Raw genomic sequence first — 13,757 nt, 5'->3', positions numbered from 1 at the left:
GTTTATGGCAGGAGCGGGAATGAGAATGAGGAGGCCAGAGGATGATTTACCTGAGCAGATGAATGCTTTTAGATTTTGTTATGTAGTAAGTCCCTCAATTACATTAATTTTTTTTCAGAGCATTGCTTGGAAATGATTGCAACATATACTTCTGTTAATTAATTTATTTAAACAGAGTATTTCATTTGCATACAAATTTTTCGATATGTCAATGCTTGTCTCCTCATAAATTATAAAATGCCCGTCCCCTCCCTCTTCTTTGTTTACATCCGTGTGTGAACTTGTTGATCTTTCCAAGGTAAGTCAGCGAAGTCAGGTACGGATGAATTTGAGCAATGAATCGCCTCGAGCATTTAGGGAATAGAGACAGGTGTAAAAATTATTTTTAAAACCTAACTCGAGGAGACACAGAAGAGATGTGGGATGCATGGTGGTATAACTATTACAGAAAGTGGGATATAAACCTGTACTACTCGGCTCTGGACTTATTCAAAGGGCACATTCCATACCCACTGGCTCTAAGGCCCTGTGCTGATACTATGGAAAATACAGGAATGCCCAGAGTCAAGATCTGCTTTGATTTTTTTTTTTTTTTTTTTGCATAGGCTAACAGAAAAACTATTACATATGCATAAGTAATTATGCTGTGAGGCAAAAGGCAATCAGTGCTGTAAAAAGGAACAGGCAAAGCGAATGTTTCTGACATTCACAAGTTTGGGTCCCATGATACCACAAAGAATTAAATTTTCATCGTAAGAAGGCAACTGGTAAGAAGTAAAAGGAGCCCTCATTTCGGGTTAAAAAGTACGGGCTGAATCATCATTCTTTCCTTCTCATGCATACCTCTGAGCGTGTTACTTAGCCTCTCCAAGCCTCCATTCCTTTGCCTACAAAAAGTGCCTTAAAGGGTAATGGTGAAGATTATTAACTTTTGTTAAACTTTCAGACAAATGTTAAAATTTCTAATGTTAGGATATAATCATAGCTATACTTTGTTTATTGCTTACCTTGTGCTGTAAATCCCTTCATATATTACCTTTAACCTGCACAATAATCCTATGAAGTAGGCATCATCAATCACCCTTCTTTTATAGAATTCGAAGGCCAGAAAGGTTAAGTGATTTATCTTAAGCTGGCATTAAACGGACTCTGTTGAGACTACTCAACCTAGGCTTATGGAACTCAAGAACATGCATAATTTCCACATCACCATGGTGCTATTTCACTATAATCTCTATTTCGCATAAATGAACAGAAAGTACGAATATGGGATTGACAAAACAACCATTGAGAAAAGTATTAATTTATCATGTTTTAAGGAAAAACAAAAACAAAAACAAAAACAAGTTATTACTCCCATCAGGATTCTTAAGAAAGCGAGGCAAGGTAACTTAGAATTTGAGACAAAAAACGGGTGTGAATGTGTTTGCAAAGGTCCTGGTGCTATCCTTTCTTTGTTTCGACACTTGAGCAGAATGAGGGCTTGAAAAACTTGGGAGTTTTTCTGAGTTCGTGTATGAACTCAGAGCCCAGCAAATAAAGAGAGGACCCAGAAAATAAGAGAGGACCAGGCTATAGCTGTATTCCAGAGTATGAAGAAGAGAAAGAATTAGCTAGCTCTCCTCAAGAATGAAGACATTTTCTTATTGATAGATTGCATCATGGCATATCAGATAGAATCTATTTTCATGTTTAGAGATTGAAAATGTTCTGGGAGAAAATAGGAAGACATAGAATCATGAAAAATATTCAAGGCCAATAGGAATTTAGAGAGACTCCTTTATAACATAGTCTGTTGTGGGCGGGCTGCATGACGCTATCTCATTTAATCCTTAGGACAGTAATGTGAGCTACGTGCTATATGCTATTTTGCTGATGAGCAAACTGAGGGGCAATGACCCTTGCACTTTTCGCAAGGTGTCTCTGGAGTAGTGATTCTGTTGCTTTATGAGAACTGGCCACTTTCTGGCCCCACCTAGACTGGTCTTGTTCCCTGAGCACAGATGCACTTCGTACTTGCCTGCTCTGCATTGCTCTGCTCGCCCTCCATCAGGCACACATAGGCAACACCAGCTGGTACATAAAGCAGCATTGATGGTATCTGCAATAGCCGATGACATTTGAACTGACCAGCATTTGACAGCCAACTCTCAATTATCTGTAAAAGGCTTACACATCTCCTTGGAAAACTCCCGCCACAAAGGTGTATTCTCACAATACAAGGGAATAAGTCCCACGATGTAAGGGATTTTTATCTCGGCCTAAACGAAGAATTAGGAAGATAAATCTGTAGGTCAAAAGGAATCGTAGGAGGCCTCCAAAGCCAAAGAGAAATTCGTTCTCTTTGGATCGCCTATTGCTCTCCTCCATTAGGGAAGATGATTGGGGTTATCTGAACTCTCTAACCTTACATCGCTACTGAAAACTAGGTATTAGTCTATTTTTACAGATGATGAAAATAAGTCTCAGAAGTTAAGCAACTTGCCTCAGGCCAGACAGATGGGCGGAGCCAGCACTGAGGCTTTCCAACCTCACTCACCTTTGGAAAGGCACTCCCCTCCCAAAAAAACAAAGCGGAGTGAAATGAGCAGAAATACTCCTTGTCTTTAAAAACATGATTAAAAACAGTTAAACCTTTTGGCTCAATTTTCCAGCCTTATACTTGGTCAGCTACATACTGTGAATGTTACATTTTAGTCTGGCCTTTTCCTTATATCCAGTAACCTTCAGGCCCCCGCCAATGTGTACGCTCATTAACTGCAGAACAATATTAATACTAGCCCCAAAACATGGCATTGCAAAAATAAAACCAAAGTGGGAAAACAACATCAAGATATGTGATTCATTCCGAGTCAAACAGAAAAGACGTTTCAACTTCAAAAGAGCTTAGATCTATCAGTTTATTAATACCAACGATAAAAATTACCGTTAAGCATTGATGACGTTCTCTCCAGTTTAGAAAGTAGAAATTATTATCCTTATATCAAATTGACAAAACGAAAACAAGCACATTGTTCAATACCACTGGCCTGCTAAGCTCTAGTACCTGGATTTAAATTTAGAACCTTCTTGCTTACAAGCCTACATTCTTCCTGTTGTCTAACATCTATAGCAAAGAGCTAGAAGAAGTCTAGGCGAGAAGTCTAGATGCTCTCCCCATCTGATGCATGGAGAATGGCTTATAAAAGATCTTTCAACAAAGCAGTGGTTAAGCCAGTAATAGGACCCCTAGTACCCAGCTGCTAATATAGGAGATACATTTGGAAGACAGGGCTACTGTCTACACTGTGTCTTCAAGAAGCATATTGAGTCAACATCCTGGTTCCTCAGCCAGAAACTGTTGCTACAAGTACCAAAAAGGCATATACAGAGAATCCAATGCCCATGGACTTTATTACTCGCTGAGGTTCTGAACTTTATTCCCTCTTCTCTGTTGAACTGGGTAGGCACACCCCCTCCAGTTTAATTATGCCTTAGCCTAGAAGTAGGCTGAACTTTCCCAGGCCAGTGGTTCTCCAACTTTAACTTGCACTAGCAAAACCTTGAGGGCTTGTTAAAACATGGATTGATTACTGGACTCCACCCACGGAGGTTCTGAATCAGTAGATCTGGGGTGGGGCCAGATAATTTGCATTCCAAGTTCTCTGGTGATGCTGATGTAGATGGTCCGGGGATCGAGTTTTGGTTTGGGAATCACTATTACAGATGCACACTCAGGCTTTGTCCCGAGGGTCCTACATTTCCAAAAGCAGGAGGAGACAAGACAAATTCAAGGAAGGAGCACCTCCACACCAGGGCAAAAACAGCTGGCTAATGTCTCCCTTCACCAGAGCCCTGCTCAACTCCTACCAGGACTTCCATCCAAAGGGCCCTTGCAATTGTTAGGCTACCTCGGTCCCACCTCTCTTTGAACCAGCGACCTGAGGGAAAAAAAAAAAATGAAAAGAACAATCTGAAGAGCAAAATAAGCCCCTCTCCTCTCTCAAAGGAATGGGGGAAAATGTTAACCTTGATCCTCTCCCAGAAACTCCACTCCTTATCTCAACAACCCAGTTATTGATCTTCCTTTTATGTGGAGGAGCTCGATTAAGCTTAGATGTGCCCCTAACATGGTTTACGGTCTCAGGCTATATCAGACTAATTACATTTTGCAAAGACATTTACCATACAATAAAGGAATTGATGCAACTACTAACAATATTCTTCCAGAAATTCTATTTGACTATCCCAGACAAACATGCACTAAAATGAATCAACACTTCACCACATGCTAGCTCCCCAATTATTTTTTCTCTTTAGACCTATGCTTTCCAAAAGTGCTTTTAACTATGCAAATTAGAGGCTAGAATTAATTCTATAACCTATTAGGTGGTTGCTGGAATAACTATTGATTTTTTTTCACCTCAAATGACATTCAGTTAAGGAACATGTACAAACAAATCATTACCGCTTCTGGCTTGAATGGTAATTTATAAAGTTTTAGGGGTTAGGACATATAAAATATTTTTAGCCTGGAAGATGTGTTACGGGCTGGACTGTTTGTGGGAAATATCCTCTAATGAAGAATTCCTGCTCCAAAATGCCTGGATTAATTAACACAAACAGCTCTGAGGGAAAAGGGAACGGCATCTCATGTCTGGCAGGACCCTGGCAGGGCTGGCTGGAAACTCCAGTGCAAGCCAGGCATAGCGAAGACAGCCCTCTCCCATCAGGGCGGGTCCAGCTACAGGGACACGCCTTGGACTTGGGATAGCTCTGAAAAGGCTCTATTCTAGTTGAAAATGAACCAAAGTCTATTTCTTCTGCTGCTTCCAAGTCCCCTAAGAGAATGAATCAGCTTTGGGGTGCTGGAGGTGTGGGCTGCAGCTGAGGAGACCAAGAGGACTCTATCGAGAATAACCTCAATACCCTGCCTGCTCCTCACCGGGACACTGCCCTTCTAGAATGAAGCATTCCAGGAAAGAAATGCCATATTTACTAAAATTATCCTGCTGAGCTTTTAAAACACAATTTTATTTAGTTTTCATACTAACCGTGAAAGACAGGAATTATTGCCGCTTCTGCTATACATGGGGAAAAAAGGAGGTGCTTGAGGGGGGATGGGGAGTGGCAGCATTAACTAACAGGCCAGGCTGCACATAGCACATTAGTAACAAAACCAGGATGAGGACCAGAGCCTGGTTCACTCCAAAGTGACCTTCTTATCTACCAGATCCTTCTCATTAACTATAGGAAGGGGAAAGATTCAAAACAGCTCTACAATATTTATTTTAAGTCATCGAGACACCAAGTAGGGAATAAGTAGCTTGCAGGTTTTTATCAATGTCAAGGAGTGACTCCCACCAGCATGTCCTTGAGCAACATTCCAAAGTTGGTGATGTTGGGTTTACAACCTTCTCATCTCCAAACCACCCAGGATCTGCATTATCCTATCGGAGCTCTCCTCCAGCTCTTAAAGTTTCCTAGAACACTGATGGGGTCTCCCATTCAATGTCATAAAGACCACATAATTGTGCTGGTATCTACTCTGCATAAGAAGAAATCCATCAAATAATAGTAAGGTGGCAAACATCCCTTGCTTTAAAATTAACCCTTTTTTTCTTATCATCAACCTCTTATCAATACTTCCAATGATTCCATATATTTGGGCTCAGCTTGTGAAATGCGAGTTAAATGTCATTACACCACCTGAATGACACATGGGTTCACCTCTTTAGAGATACCTGTATTTTAGAGCTTTCAGTGAATATCTCGAAGCTCCTCAGACACATCTGGGAATTTTCCCCTGGGAGAGGGGAAAGGATAATAGATCTCTTCCCCGACCATTTCTCTAACCTGATTTTCTCTGGCAAATTCGCAAGTCCAAAGGAAGAAATTAAGCGTCGTAGTTAAGTAGTGGGTCTTGAAGTCAGAAAAGACTGGATTCAAATTGTGACGCTGCAGTTCATGGGTTTTATGATTTCAAGCAGATTACTTTAGTTTTCTTGGCCTTCATAATAAATATAACCTCAAACTTGCCAGGTGCCATAAAGCTAATACACATCTTAGCAGGATTTGGCGATGGCAGTGTGATGGGTATTGAGGGAGGATTCAGGTCTATTTGGTAATGCGTGTGAATGGTGCTCCCTGGAATCACTCACTGTGATGTGTGCAGGGACATTTTACCCTGTAGCTCTGGGAAAATATAAGTGACAAAGAGGACCTTTAAAAGTCCACGAGAAGCAGAAGTCAGACAGCCAGTGGGCAATTCTCAGCAGCAGCAATTGCATTTTCAATCTTGCCTAAGTATAAATTTGATTTAGGGCAATTCTGGAGCTGGAGAGGATATAACGCTTTATTTTTTATTATTATTATTATTATTATTATTATTATTATTATTAATTTTCCCTGTAAGTTCATGTCAAGAAATGCTAACTGGAATTTCTGAGTGTATGATGGGATATTAGGCATGGGCAAGAGGAATGTTATGCAAATTATATGTAATTAGATATAATGATTAGACATAATCATTACCATCAAGGAACTTCTAGTATAAAGAGCAGGCATCCTTAATCCCGAACGAGCCTTGGAGGGCCTGCAGACCTCCTGAAATTGTATATACAATTGCGTGTATGTTTGTGGACAATTTCTGGCCAGAAGGTCCAGAGCTTTAGATCCTCAAAGGGATTCAAAAAAGGGAATGGAGAGACAGGGGGTTTAAGAAGTACAGACCAAGACTGAAAAATCATTTAATTGTAGTAATTTCTCTATGGAATGCCACAAAACAGACTATTCACAGTCATCTAATTCTGGGTTTCTCACACTGGTTTAGATAAAGAAAGAACAAGCTTAATTCTTGGCCGGCCGAATTTAAAGGTAGTCTTGAGTCGTTCATTCCTCTGTAAGCATGTGATTTTCCAATACATTTGGATTTCTCAGAAATCGTTCACAAAACCTGTGCCAAGATCTATGGCCCCTTGCTATTACATTTGGGCTGCCTCGAGCCGCACAATAATTTATGATCAGCCCGCTAAGTTGAGCCCTCCTCCCTGTATGACTAACAGGAAGAGAAGTTTGGCAGCAACACAGCCTTAATGAATGAAAAATGCAAACCTTGCAAATCCCTGTACATTTAAATCCCCCTGGGTCCTGATGCAGACACATTTCCAAAAAGCCTACATTTCCAAGATGCAATTTACTGCCCTTAGAGGTTTGTTGTAGGCCACCCAAAGAACATTGGCCTTATTAAAGATTTTATCAGCCAAGCACATATAGTGATTTTTATGACAAAATGGGGAAATCCGTTGAAATGAGAAGCTTCGGTGAGAACGATAAGTCACATATCATCATTGTGTATTTCAGGCTCATTTGCACACAGGGTCAAGGGTGAGGGACTTGAGCTCTGAGTCCGCCCTGCTTTGCCGCATTCCACCACAGCATCTCGAAGAAGGAAGGAGATTCCCAGCTAGTTATCTGTGCTGAGGGAGAAACTACCACTGAATTCTCACAGGTCGTAGCCAGTCATTTCTTTTTGTTGGTGGGCTTGAATTCAGTGAGGTGAAGACCCTAGGGATGTACTGGAGACAAAAAGGCTGCTTCTTTGTTAGCACCTGGAGCACAAGCTTTCCTGGAGTGTGGGGGCATTCTTCACCCTAGGAGTGGGATTTTATTACCCCAGGCAGGATACAAATCATAGTCCGGGTCCAAGACCCATTGTTTAAAACCCCTGAGGCCAAATGTGTGCAATTTGGAATCTTTCAGATTTTTAAAGGTTAACATGGAACATATATTCTACTCCCCGGAGAGGGTGGGGCGGCACTCCATAGTAAAACAGACTTTGATTTTTTGTCTTCTTCCGACATTAGAGTGTCGATCATGTCACCCTCATGGCCCCAAAATGGGTACGACAACTACAAAGATATTGCTCTCATCCAATGACAATCAAGACCAGGGCGAGAGGGACATGGGTTTCTCCTCATGTCTCTCCTTTTTAACATAGAGAAAAGTTCTTTTCTAGAAGCCCCAAGGAGACTTTCCCCAGATGTCATTGTCTATAACTGGGTCCAAGACGTAATCTAATGTGAATTCCAAACAAAAATCCATTCCCTGCTCTTGGGTGGGATAGAGCCTCCCTGAGCACAGTGCTTCCACAGCTGAGCAAAAAAGTCAGGGTTCTCACTCAAGGAATAAGGAAAGAATAGTGTTGGGTAAGGCGACTAATGGCAACAACCACCTACATATTATCGGAGTCAAGGCAGGGTCCTAATTACTGGGGAAGGAACAGCAGAAATGACCTAAATGGCATCTAATTAAAATACCAATCATCTGGGACTATATTCTATTTGCCTCCTCTAAGAAGCCCCTGTGGACACTAACTGAAGCTTATTATTCAGGTATACGGACTAAATTTTATCGGTATAACCAGTGGTAGTTAGTGCCGTATCTTAGGATTTGATATTAAGGCATGGTTGGTACTTTGCTGTCAGCCATGTAAGGGAAGGGGATGAAGGTAGAGGAGAAGAGTGGAAGATGAAATAATAAAGACAGAAGTCATAGAGTAGACCAGGGGGTTAGCAAACTGAAGCCTTGCCCCAATCCAGCCTGTTGCCTATTTTATGAATAAAAATTTACTGGAACACAGTCACGCCCATAGGTTTACACATTGTCTCTGGTTGCTTGTGTGCTACCACAGTAGAGCTGAAAATTGCAACAGAGCCCCCTGGACCTGCAAAGCCTAAACCTTTGCTACGTAGCCCTGTACAGAAAAGTTTGCTGACTCCTGAGCTGGACAAAAGCAAGGTGATAAGAGGACACATGCAAGATGACGTTCTATTCTCAGATCAAGGGAGGGTCCCAGAGGAATTAACAGGGAGTTAGCACGGCAAGAGGGAATCTAGGTTAAGAGCCCTGAATTCTAGGCTCAAGGCCATAAGCATGTGGGAACTGGCATGGCCACGGCCACGAGGAAGGAGGAAATAGCCAGGGCAAGGCCAGATCCCAGAACTCACTGCAGGACCGGAGGATCAAACGAATGACTTGGATGGGAATTCAAAATGAAAGCAAAAACAGATACACGACTCTTCCAAATGGGCTTATGAACCAGGGAGCGGGGGAAGAATGCATGTGTGAGAGTGTGTGTGTGTGTGCGAATGTAAATTCAAAAATTTGAAGGCAGTGACCCCATAATTGGAGTGAGAGCCCCACAGACGAGCAAACTACAAATTAGGAAATTCGGTGCTCAGCACAGATTGGCAGCGCGGAGCCAGAGCCTGGATATTATATTTGCAGTAAAACTGCATGGGAGCCACATAGGAACCCTTCACTGGTTTGAGGGAACCTGGGGCTATTAAAATGATTCCCACCTCAATTCTGAATTCCTCTGCGAAGTGACCAGAACTGAGCCACATGGGGAGGGATCAGTAGCTCATCTGTGAGTCACTAGGGACAAGAGAGGCACTGAGGGCTGGGAAAACATAACTACTTCCATTGGGGACAATTACTGGAAACTGTTGATCTAGAATCACCAGTCTCTACCTTAGATAGCACTAAAAAAGTTATTTTCCAACTCTTTTTTTCAAGACTCCCTTCTATTTGTTTCAGTAGAAATGCATCAGCTACATCCCCCTTCCCCACTCTGTACTTTTATGTCGTTGTAAAACGATGCAAGACAACATTTTAGGTTAATGGTTCCTGGGGGCAGCTGGAAAGGCACCTTAACATCGCATTAAAAATACTTGAGAACTGCATTGTGAGATGGGCTTCCTGCAGACGGTGCACACGCCCTGCAGTGAGGATCCTTCTGGCTCCATTAAAGAGGGTATGCCCTTCCGGGAGGCAGTGTCCTTGGCATTTCCTGTTCTTCTGCAGCCCAGATCTCATGGGAAAGCCTCCCTAATACTTGAAGATTTAGGTAAACTTGGTTTGAACTCCCAGAGTTACAGCTTATATGAGTCCAGAGCCTCCTAACATTTTCCCAAGAATTCCTGGCCTTTTAACCTCCTGGTTCCCCTCTATCTTTGCTCCTACATCTGTTTCTGTAATCTGAGTTTCATCTTGCAATGGGTTGAATTATGTCTCCCAAGAAAGATATGTGGAAGTCCTAACCCCCAGAACCTCAGAATGTGTTCTTATTTGGACATAGGGTCTTTTGCAGAGGTAGAGTTAAGATGAAGCCATAAAGATGGGCCTTAATTTAATATGACTGATGTCCTGAAAAGGGGAGATTTGGACACAGAGAAAGATATACACAGAGAAAGGTGAATTGAGGAGACATAAGGAGAAGACAGCCATCTACAAGACAAAGAACCCTTGAGGCTACCAGAAGCTCGGAGAGATCCTCCCCTAGTGTCACCTTAGTCCCAGACTTCTGGGCTCCATCAGTGTGAGACAATACATTCCTGTTGCGCTAAGCCATCCTGTTTGTGGTATTTTGTTACAGCAGCTCTAGGAAACAAATACACAGGCCTCACAGGCCTGCTCAAAGCCATGCCCCTACCCATGGACACCAACAAAGTGGCTCATGTGAGAAGCCTCTTCTGAGTTTACCCCGAGGGTTCCGCCGAGCAGTGACAGTGACGGCAAGACCTCTGCACTGCAGCCTCTGCCTCTCCTCAGCCTCCCTGCCACACTCCGCCTTCACGGACACCGCACACCACGTGAAGCCTCTTGGGAAGTGAAGGCTGGGCCCCTGTCCAGGCTAGCCTGCTGTCTCGAAAACTCCTGGAGTTCTAGAAAAAAAAATTCCTCCATTTCATTTTACTACCATAATGTTTAATGCCGGGGTTCAGGCTGCTGCTGAGATGTGTACCTATAGGCCTTTGTCCACTCTCGCCACAAAAGCAGAAAGAAGATCTAGGTGTTACAGTTACAGGTGGAAAGAAAGGAAAAGCTGGGGACTTTTCTTCGACTCCTGACCTCTGAGACATGGCGCATTGGCTTGACCGCGACAGAAGCGGGAGCTGGCCCTCGGCTTTCCATACGATAAACACTCAGGATGTTCAGGGGGCCGTCATCATGAAACCAAACGGCTAATCCAAGGGGCCTACTTAATTTACAAGATGAAATATAATTGCCAAACATACTGAAATACTCAGGTCCTCTCTTTAAAAAAGGTTTTTTTGTTTTTCTTCTCTGAATTAAAGTGCATTGAGATGGGTGAACCATGTTATGATCTGGATTACTGATAAATATCAAATCAGGATCATTGCGGCTAGCATACCCTGGTATGGAGATCAAAAGCATGAGCTCTAGAGGCAGACAGAACTGGGTTTGAATCACAGTTCTACCATTAACTGGCTATATAACCTTGGACGAGTTCCATAGCCTTGGTTTCTTCATCTGTAAAATGAAAATAATAATGCTTAACTCATGGGATTAGAAGAATTACATGAGTCGATATATATGAAGTGCTTAACAGAGGCCTTCCTAAGTCTTCCATAAATCATCCATACTCCCATAGAAATATCGGCTCTCTAGGCTAAGAGGTTGGGGTGGGGAGCGGGGCGAGAATGGGGTGGCAACTGCCAGCTGTTGCCAGAAGCTATGGTTGCTGATAACAGAGACTTGAAATAACAGGGTAAAATAAAAGATTCTCTCTCCCTCTCTCTCCCTCTCTCTCCCTCCCTCTCTCTCTCATTCTCCTTCCTCTTTCTCTCTCTCACTCTTTCTTCCTCTCCCTCTCTCTTTCCCTTTCTCTCTCCTTCTCCCTCTCTCTCTCTCTCTCTCTCTGCAGCAATGGGCACCAGGGCAGGTATTGTGACTCATGGTCATGAGGGACCCAGGATCCTTACTCCTCTTTGCTCAAGTCTCCTTATCATGTTGCTTCCTTCCTCATATAAGCTGGAGCTCCAGCCATCACATCTGCATCACAGACAGCCATTTGTCTCCTTTGAGGAACCTTCCCAAAGTCTCTACGAAAAACTTCTGTTTACATTTCATTAGCCAGAACATAATCATATGGCCACATCTAGCTGCAAAGTATGCAGGAAAAGGTAGTTTTTTTCAGCTGGGCTCTTCGCTTTCCCAGACAAAATTACAGTAGTTACTCCCCCCTTGTCCGAGGGGGAATACGTTCCAAGACCCCCAGTGGACGCCTAAAACCACGGATAGTACCAAACTCTTTTCCAATATATTCATACCTGCGATAAAGTTTATTTTATAAATTAGGCACAGTAGGAGATTCACAATAATAACTAATAAAATGGAACAATTATGATAATATACTATAATAGAAGTTATGTGAAAGTGGTTTTTCTCTCTCAAAATATCTTTTGTACTATACTCACTTTTCCACTTAAAAGAAGCACTTTACGGTTTCTCTTTGGCGTGTCCAAGTCGCCAGCATTGCTGCTCTTGCACTTTGGGGCCATTATTAGATAAAAGAAGGGTGAGCTGAACACAAGCACTGACATACTTCGACAGTCCACGCAGGCCACTAAATGACTGACGGTGGGAGCATCCATGGCGTGAAGACACTGGATGAAGGGATGAGTCACGTCCTGGGCGCGATGGAGCAGACCCTGCAAGATTTCATCTCGTTACTCAGAATGTCACACGATTTAAAACTTGGGAATTGTTTATTTCTGGAATTTTCCATGTAGTATTTTGGACCATGGTGACTGCAGGTAACTGAAACCACGGGTAAGGGTTAGGGAGTCACTACAGTGGAGTTCTCTTATTAAGAAAGAAGAGGAAGATGGGTTTTGACAGGCAGCTATGTTCTCTGGAACAAGAGTCCTTGCACTTTTCCAATTCAATCTTCACACAAGCTTGGAGCTGTAAAGAACTTGGGATTCTGAGGTCCAGAGAGAAAGAAGAATCACCCCAAGAGAGAAAAAAAAGAGTGCTGAATCCAGGAGAGCGGCCAGGATCTCTTTGGTCTAACAACACAGGTCATTCCTGGAGACAGAACAGGAAGAGCACAAGGACAAAAGGAAGCCTCTGATCTGACAGGGCTCTCGTCAGTTTAGAGAATGAAACTTGAACAAGTCTCAGTATCGCTGCCCATTAAGAGTTGGTGCTTTTTCAAAGCCTATAAGGCAGATATTGTAAAATAAACCCTGGACAAGGAAGCCTGGGTCTATGTTCCCTCGGTGTGGGGCTTTGAACAAGTCACCCCTGGAGGGAGGTAGGGAAAGGAAGCAACACTTACTGAGTGCCTGTTTCAAAGAAGTTTATATGCTTTACATCATTCTGTCCTAACAATGGTGAGGCAGATATTCTTAACTCAGTATAGATGAATAAAGTGAGGATCAGAGAAGATAGATACCTTAACCTAGGGTGGCTCAGCTGGGAAGTGGCAGAGCCAAGACTGAAGCCAAGGTCTGCCTCACTCTTCAGCCTCGGCTCTTACCCACTGCCATGGGCCAGCTTCCATCCCCTTCCATTGGTCCCTGGGTGAAGCAAAAATGAGCCTGACCCATTGGAGAGTGAATGAACCAGGAAGAACCAGAAAGATCAACTAACTTGGCGAAGACCCGGGAATGCTTTCTCTACCCGTCTCGCTCAGAATCCTCTCTTCTATTTTCAGGCACCATTTTAGTCGACATGGTTGGTGATGACAATGATATGGTGCCAATGCCTTGTGCTGGTTTCATTCTCTTGAGAAAACAAAAAGGGGATTTTATGGTCATCTGCCTTTAGAAAACATTGCACGTTGTATCTACTTCCTTGATATTTAGTGCATAAAATCCTGTAGTAAATAAATTTCAGTTTAATCTAGCATGGTTTAAAACAGTCCCTGTTTTAGTAAATAGCATTATCTTATCTCCCATCCGATT

This window comes from Pteropus medius, unplaced genomic scaffold (assembly GCF_902729225.1).
Source record: "Pteropus medius unplaced genomic scaffold, Ma_sr-lr_union100, whole genome shotgun sequence".
Classification (NCBI taxonomy): domain Eukaryota; kingdom Metazoa; phylum Chordata; class Mammalia; order Chiroptera; family Pteropodidae; genus Pteropus; species Pteropus medius.
Note: the sequence above shows the minus strand (reverse complement) of the source record.